Below are 7,716 nucleotides of genomic sequence, written 5' to 3'. Positions count from 1 at the left end.
TTTCCCTGGCATATTCTGATTTCAGAAATAAAACTGAATGTCTTGTTTCAAAAAGTTAGCTTTCTACTGAGATCAGAGTCAATAGATCAGAGGTGGAACAAGATGAGTGGCATGGGTCGGTCCCAATAGCAGTTTTGTTTCTTTATGTCTCCACCTGCTTCCCAACTCCATTTCAGTGGTCACTGACCCAAACCTTATTCCAGCTTCTTTATATCCCCCCATCTCCAACATGTAGGTGCACACGTGCACGCACACACACATACTTCACTCCTACAAAGAATCACACAAGCAAGGAGAGGTGGGAACTTAGATAATTCCAAGGAAAGAGGAAGAAGTTGTGTCCCCAACATAGGACACTCAGAAAATAACAATCCCAATTAGGCATGACAGGATCATCACTAGAATGAGTGCTACATCCACACACTGGGCCAACCAGGAGAGAGAGGCCCAGAGAGTTGCATCCCTACCCAGTGTTTGTAAAGGGAACATAAGGAACTCTGAGGGTGCCAGAGTGGGACCCAACACACACTAGAGACCCCACTCTGAACATTTTAGACCTCAGCTGTCACCTGTTTTGACAAATCAAAGGCACCCTCGCTCATCCCAGACCCATGCCAGCTCTTCAGTGCCTATGACTGTGACCATGGTAGTAGAGAGCTGGCTCCCCCTTGTGGTCAAGAAGTACCTAGGCAATAGACACTCAGGAACTCTCTCGGGACAAAACCTCTCTGAAGCTCACTTGAACCTTTCTGCAGGAGGGTGACGGCTAAGGAACCAAATAGATTTCAGTTTTATGAAGACAGAGTATTCAATCTTTTAAAGACAGCCATAAGTTCCCTCTCTATATCTGTGGGCCTCCGGCCTCTGTCTGAACTCTTTTCCTGTTCTATTGATATATCTACGTTTACTTTGCTACCTTAGGTCTTTAACCAATGCCCCTTTCCTCAACACCATTCCCCTAGTGCCTTCTGACTGCCATCGATTTGGTTTTTATCCTCCACAAACACCTCTTTCTAACTCTACAACTCAAGAGGAGTAAAGTTAGGAAAAGATCCTGCAGAGGCTCTCAGCTTCTCTTTACCCACAACTCTCCCCCATGCACTTGAATTATGTGAATTCGTCTCTCATCCTGGCATCACGAGCAAGGTCAAGTCAGAGAAGATACCCAGCTTTCCAGGGCTGGAGGAGGCAGAGCCAACATGTGCAGTAGCCCTACTCCCACATGTGGGATGGATAGGGTGCAGGGTCAGATTTCCCCAAGGCTAGATGCAGAAGGACACTAGAAGTCCAGAGGTTCTTTCTTTCTTTTTTTTTTTTTTACTTGCCAAGTACTTGGATGGTGCAAAGATATCAAGTGAATTCAATTCGTATACAGTTGCATGTGATACTCAGGTGTTATAAACAAGGTGGTATACTTGCTCCCCTTGGGAAACTTTAGAGGCTGGGCTACACTCTGGCATTGTAGAGGAGAAAAAAATGACTAAGATCTGATCCCCACCCCCTAGGAACTCACAAGCAGATATGAGCAATTGCAATACAGGACAGAGATCATTGAGGTGGATTCCAACAGCAGGCTAGGTACAGAGAACTGCCAGAATTGTTCTGAGGATATTACAGGGTAGGCCAAGAATCAAGGACAGCTTTGGAAGAAGGAGGTTGGGGTGGAGTGAGGGAACATTCAAAGAAAACCTGGGAATGTTTGGAGGTTTGCATGGGTGTGTGGATCCAATATCAGAGAGTCAGGTCATTGTCAGTGGAACCTGAGCTCTAGGAAGAGCTAAAGAGATTCAAAGATTTTTAAAGACCTATCCAGATGCAAAAGGTAGGGTGACAACTTTTACCACTGTTTAGAGAAAGCAAATATCTGAGGGCAAGAACAGCTAGAAAGTAATCTGTATCAACACAAGACAGTAATTTCTCCTGAAATGACTAAAAGGGTCTAACCCAAAAGACTGGGTTGGATTGTGGAGGATGAAGGAAACAATTTCCTGTTATATCTATTTACTAGATCAATAATAAGAGGTGCAGAGGCAGAAGATATTTGGATATTGCATATACTTCATATTTAATGTATTTAAAGATGGAACTCATGATCTCTCCCCCAAGTCAGCTATTCTTTTTATAACTTAGGTGGTCTGGAATATTAGGGTGGAGCAAGTTCCCATGGGACAGTAAGGTTGAAGGAGGATTTGGGGACCAGGTGAGAGGTAGAGGGGCCCCAACATGGCTCTACGGATGGGCCCTAGAAGCACAGCAAACTCTCTAAGATCCAATGTAAACTCAGGTATGGTATAGAGAGGTAGGTCAAATCCTAGGGCTGACGGGACAGGCACTGCACCTAGGTCGCAAAATGCTTTCATCCTGGAAAAGAGAAGAACTGGGCTTAACTGTAAACTAGTGGCTGGGGTGCTGTGGTATGAGAGAGATAGGAAGAAGAGCCTTGAGCACCTTGTAGTGCCAGAAAGTAATGACGTCCTCATAAAAACAAAAGGATGGGGTCATGTCAAAGGGACCCAGGAGTCCACCTGAAAGAGCTCTCAGTGGCCAAAGCTGGAACAATTTGAGCAATGATATAAATAATGCCGTATTGGACTATAACACAAAATAGAAATTAGGTGTACATGAGTTCATACTGTTATAATAAAATAATTGAATAAATAAATAAGGAGCCAAATCTCCCTAACACAAGAATTCCAAATAATATATGTAGATATACCCCACTCCAGGAAATGGAGCTTAATAACCTCTCACTCTCTACAACCCCTGTATGGGCAAAAGTAAGAGGCTTGCTTCCAAAGAACAGAGTATTGAAAGAGAAAAATAGAAACTTCACATTGGAGAAGTCTGGCAAGCACTACCTTAACCGAGTACTGGAAATTAGTGTCACCAATTGATATCATGTACCACCTGATACGATGTAACGAGAAGGGCATGTCACCTCAGTATTCTTCCCCAAACCTCGGTCTAAGCATAAGGAAAACATTAGAGAAACCCAAATTTAAGGACGTTTTACAAAAGAACTGCCTAGTACTCCTCAAAACAATAAAGGTCATAGAAAACAAAGATTGAGAAACCAAACAACAGTTGTTACTGTATAGGACCTACAGTACTCAAAGGAGAAATAAACAAATCCACAATCATAGTGAAACTTTATACACTTGTCTTAGTAACTGGTGGAACTATATTCAGTATCCTGTAATAAACCATAATGGAAAAGAATATATATGTATAATTGAATCACTTTGCTATACAGCAGAAATTAATACAACATTGTAAATCAACTATACTTCAATAAAATAAATTTTTTTAAAAAAGAGACAAGAAAGAAAACTATCAGGAAAAAAAAAAAAAGAAAGACTGAGAAACCATCACAAGATCAGAGGAGATGAAGGAGGCATGACAACTAAATACAGGTCCTGGACAAAAAAAGGACGTTAGGGGAAAAACTGGTGAAATTCGAATGAAGTATGGAGTTTAGTTAATAGTGAATGTACCAATGTTGTTCACATAGATTTTTCAAATATAATAAAGTTAAAACATTAGGTGAAACTGGATGAAGGACACACAGTAACTCACTGTGCTATCTTTGCAACATTTCTGTAAATCAAAAATTTCCAAGATAAAGTGTTATTTTCTTTTAAGGTCAAATTTATTGTCATAAAGTTATTCATAATACATTATTATTTTTTTCCTTCTTGGTTATCTATTTTAAATACAGCAGTGTGTATGTACATTTCAATCCCAAACTCCCAGTCTATCCCTCCCCCCAACCCTTCCACCTTGGTAACCATAAGTTTATTCTCTAAGTCTGTGAGTCTGTTTCTGTTTTGTAAATAAGTTCATTTGTATCCATGTTTTTTAGATTCCACATATAAGTGATATCATATGACATTTTTCTTTCTCTGTCTGACTTACTTCACTTAGTATGATAATCTCTGGTTGCATCCGTGTTGCTGCAAATGGCATTATTTCATTCTTCTTAATGGCTGAATAATATTCCATTGTATATATGTACCCCACTTCTTTATCCATTCCTTTGTTGATGGACATTTAGGTTGCTTCCATGTCTTGGCTATTGTAAACAGCGCTGCAATGAACATTGGGGTGCATATATCCTTTCAAACCATGTTTTTCTCTGGATATATGCCTGGGAGTGGGATTGCTGGATCATATGGTAGCTTTCAAATAAAGTTTAAAAAAAAATAAAATTAAAATTACTACAGTAACAAGTATGTGGGAAGAGGTAAGTAGAGTTATAATATCCTAAGGCCCTTGATTTATCCATAAAAAGGATAAAGGTTTTGATTAATTTAAGAATTTGATAGGTTAAATGTGCATATTGCATTTTAAAAAGAATCCACTAAAAATGGGGTTGGCGAACTCTTTCTATAAAGGGATGGACAGGAAATATTTTCGTCTTTGCAGGCCCCCTGTAGTCTTTGTTGTAACTACTCAACTCTACTGTGGTAGCATGAAAGCAGACAGACTGTGTATAAAATGGGTGTGGCTGTGTTCCAAAACTTCTTCATTTACAAAAATAAGCAGCAAGCTAGATTTGACCCACCTGCCACCATTTGCCAATCCCAGCACTAAAAGAACAGAAACAGACAGTATAACTTCCAGTTAGTAAAGGGGAAAATAGAGAGATTAATTTAAAATACTTAGTTGTCTAAATAAAGACAAGAAGAAAGAGAAAAATATAAAACAGGAAAAAATAGGAAGTGCAAAGTAAAAGGGTAGATTTTGGTCTAATTATTTGAGCAATTACATTAAATGTAAGTGGAATACATGCTCCAGTTAAAATCTATTTATTTTAGATGTATCACTTACAAATAACATATATTTATTTTATTCAAGTATAGTTGTTTTACAATGTTGTGTTAATTTCTGCTGTACAGCAAAGTGTTTCAGTTATATAAATATTCTTTTTCATATTCCTTTCCATTATGGTTTATTATAGGATATTAAATATAGTTCCCTGCACTATACAGTAGGACTTTGTTATTTATCTATTCTATATGTAAGAGTTTGTATCTGCTATTCCCAAACTCCCAATCCATCCCTCCCACACCACACCCCCTTGGCAACCACAAGTCTGTTCTCTATATCTGTGAGTCTGTTTCTGTTTTGTAGATTAGTTCATTTGTGTCATATTTTAGATTCCACATATAAGTGATATCATAACAAATAACATATATTTAGATTTTGGTTTATTTTGTATCCTATATTACAACAAAGGGATATAGAATGGTCGAAAGTAAGAGTGGAAAAAGATATACCATGCAAATACCAACCAAAAGAAAACTGCTATAGCAATACTAATGTTAGACACAGTAAGTTAAGGCAAAAAATATCACTAGAGATAGAAAGTCAGCATAGTGATAAAAGATTTAATTCACCAGTAATAAATTATGATTTTAAATAACAATTAAAAATACATAAAGCAAGGGGGCTTCCCTGGTGGCGCAGTGGATAAGAACCCGCCTGACAATGCAGGGGACACGGGTTCGAGCCCTGGTCCGGGAGGATCCCACATGCCACGGAGCAACTAAGCCCTTGCATCACAACTACTGAGCCTGCGCTCTAGAGCCCGTGAGCCACAACTACTGAGCCTGCGTGCCACAACTACTGAAGCCTGCGCTCCTAGAGCCTGTGCTCCTCAACAAGAGAAGCCACCACAATGAGAAGCCCTCGCACTGCAATGAAGAGTAGCCCCCGCTTGCCACAACTAGAGAAAGCCCGCACGCAGCAACGAAGACAAAACACAGCCACACACACACACAAATATATATATATATATAGTAAAAATCTACAGTACTCAAAGGAGAAATAAACAAATGCACAATCATAGTCGGAAATTTTACACACTTGTCTTAGTATTTGGTGGAAAAGAGCAGACAAAAGCTTAGGAATAATATAGACTTGAACATCAAGATTAACAGAATTGGACTTACCTGGCGATCCAGTGGTTAAGACTGTGCAATTCCACTGCATGGGGCACAGGTTCTATCCCTGGTTGGGGAACTAAGATCCTGCACGACCAAAAAAAAGATTAGCAGAATTGACCAAATGGACTTAGACTACCATCACCACCTTCCACCCCACCACAGGCAGCAGGGGAACCTCTGAAGAGACACTATTTTTAACACTTGCAGAATATGTCTTATCTTTAAGCACAGATAGAATTTTTTAAATTGACCATAAACTGCGAATAAAGTCTTAAAACTATTTCAAAAGATTGAAATTAAAGTATATATTCTGACCACAATGCAACTTTGGTAGACAACTAGAAAATCTTCTTATGTCTAGAAAATTTTAAATTTCTACTAAATAATCTATGGATCAAAGAAGAAATCATTGTGGAAATTAGAAAATAGTTGGAACAGAATTATAACAAAAATTCTATGTATCATAACTTGTGGAATGAAGCTAAAGTAGTAATTAGGAGGAAATTTATATCTTCAAATGCACAATTAGGGGAAAAGAGCTAAAAGTGAATGATCAAGGCATTCATCTTAAGAAGTTAGGGGAAAAAAAAACCCAGCACAATAAATCCGAAGAAAGTAGAAGTAGTTATATGTCAATTATATCTCAATAAGCCTGGGGGAGGGGGAAGAAAGTAGAAGTAAGGAAATAATAAAGACAAACGTATAACTTATTGAAATAGAGTACAAATATACAGAAAAGTTCATTCTTTGAAGGGATTAATTACAATTGATAAATCTCTAGCAAGACAGATAAAGGAAAAGGAAGAGAGAGAGAGAGAGGGAGGACAGGCACAAATAACCAATATCAGAAACACAAAGGAGACAGTACTACCTTTGAATAGCTTTATGTCAATACATTTGAAAATGTAGATTAAATAGAAAACTTGCTAGAAAATATGGCTCTCCTAAGCTGACTCAAAAAAAAACACAAAAACCCGAAACAAAAACAAATTGTCAATAGTATTATAACCTTCAAATAAGTTCAATCTGTAGTCAAAAATCTTCACTCAAAGAAATCTCCAGGCTTGTATGGCTTTGCCGACGAGTTGTACCAAATGCTGAAGGATCAAATAGTTCCATCTTCTATAAACTCTTTCGGAGCATAAATAAAAAAAGAGGAAACATTCCCCAACTCATAAGTCTAGTATAACCTTGATACCAAAAGCCTGAAAAGGACAGAGCAAGAGAGGAAAATTACAGGTTGGCTTCACCCATAAAAATAGGTCACAAAAATCCTAAAAAACATTAGCAACTGGAATACAGCAATACATTTAAAGACAAAGTGCCCAATTAACTTATGAAGGTGTGTTCACACGTTAGTAATTACTAGTAATCAGAGAAATTTAAGTTAAAACCACAATGAAATATCATTACCACATATACCAGGTTGGCTAAAATTAAACAGCCTGACAATACCATGTTGGCATGAAAAAAGAGCAAGAAGAACTGCTATTCACTACTGGTGGAACTATTAATTGACATAACCACTTAGGAAAGACAGTTTGGCACTGTCTACTAAAGTTTGAGTTACACCTACTCTATAACCTAGCAATTCCACTCTTAGATAGGTACTTCTATCAGACATTCCCAAATTGTGATTCCTGACCAACAGTCTCAGAATCATTTGGAAACTTCCTAGAAATGCCAAATTCCTGGCCTCCAGTCCAACTTAAGCAGCAATCAGTGCCCAGCAATCTGTGTTTTAACAAGCCCTCCAGATGATTCTGAT

The sequence above is a fragment of the Globicephala melas genome, chromosome 12 (assembly GCF_963455315.2).
Source record: "Globicephala melas chromosome 12, mGloMel1.2, whole genome shotgun sequence".
Classification (NCBI taxonomy): Eukaryota; Metazoa; Chordata; class Mammalia; order Artiodactyla; family Delphinidae; genus Globicephala; species Globicephala melas.
This window is presented reverse-complemented; position numbering follows the sequence as displayed.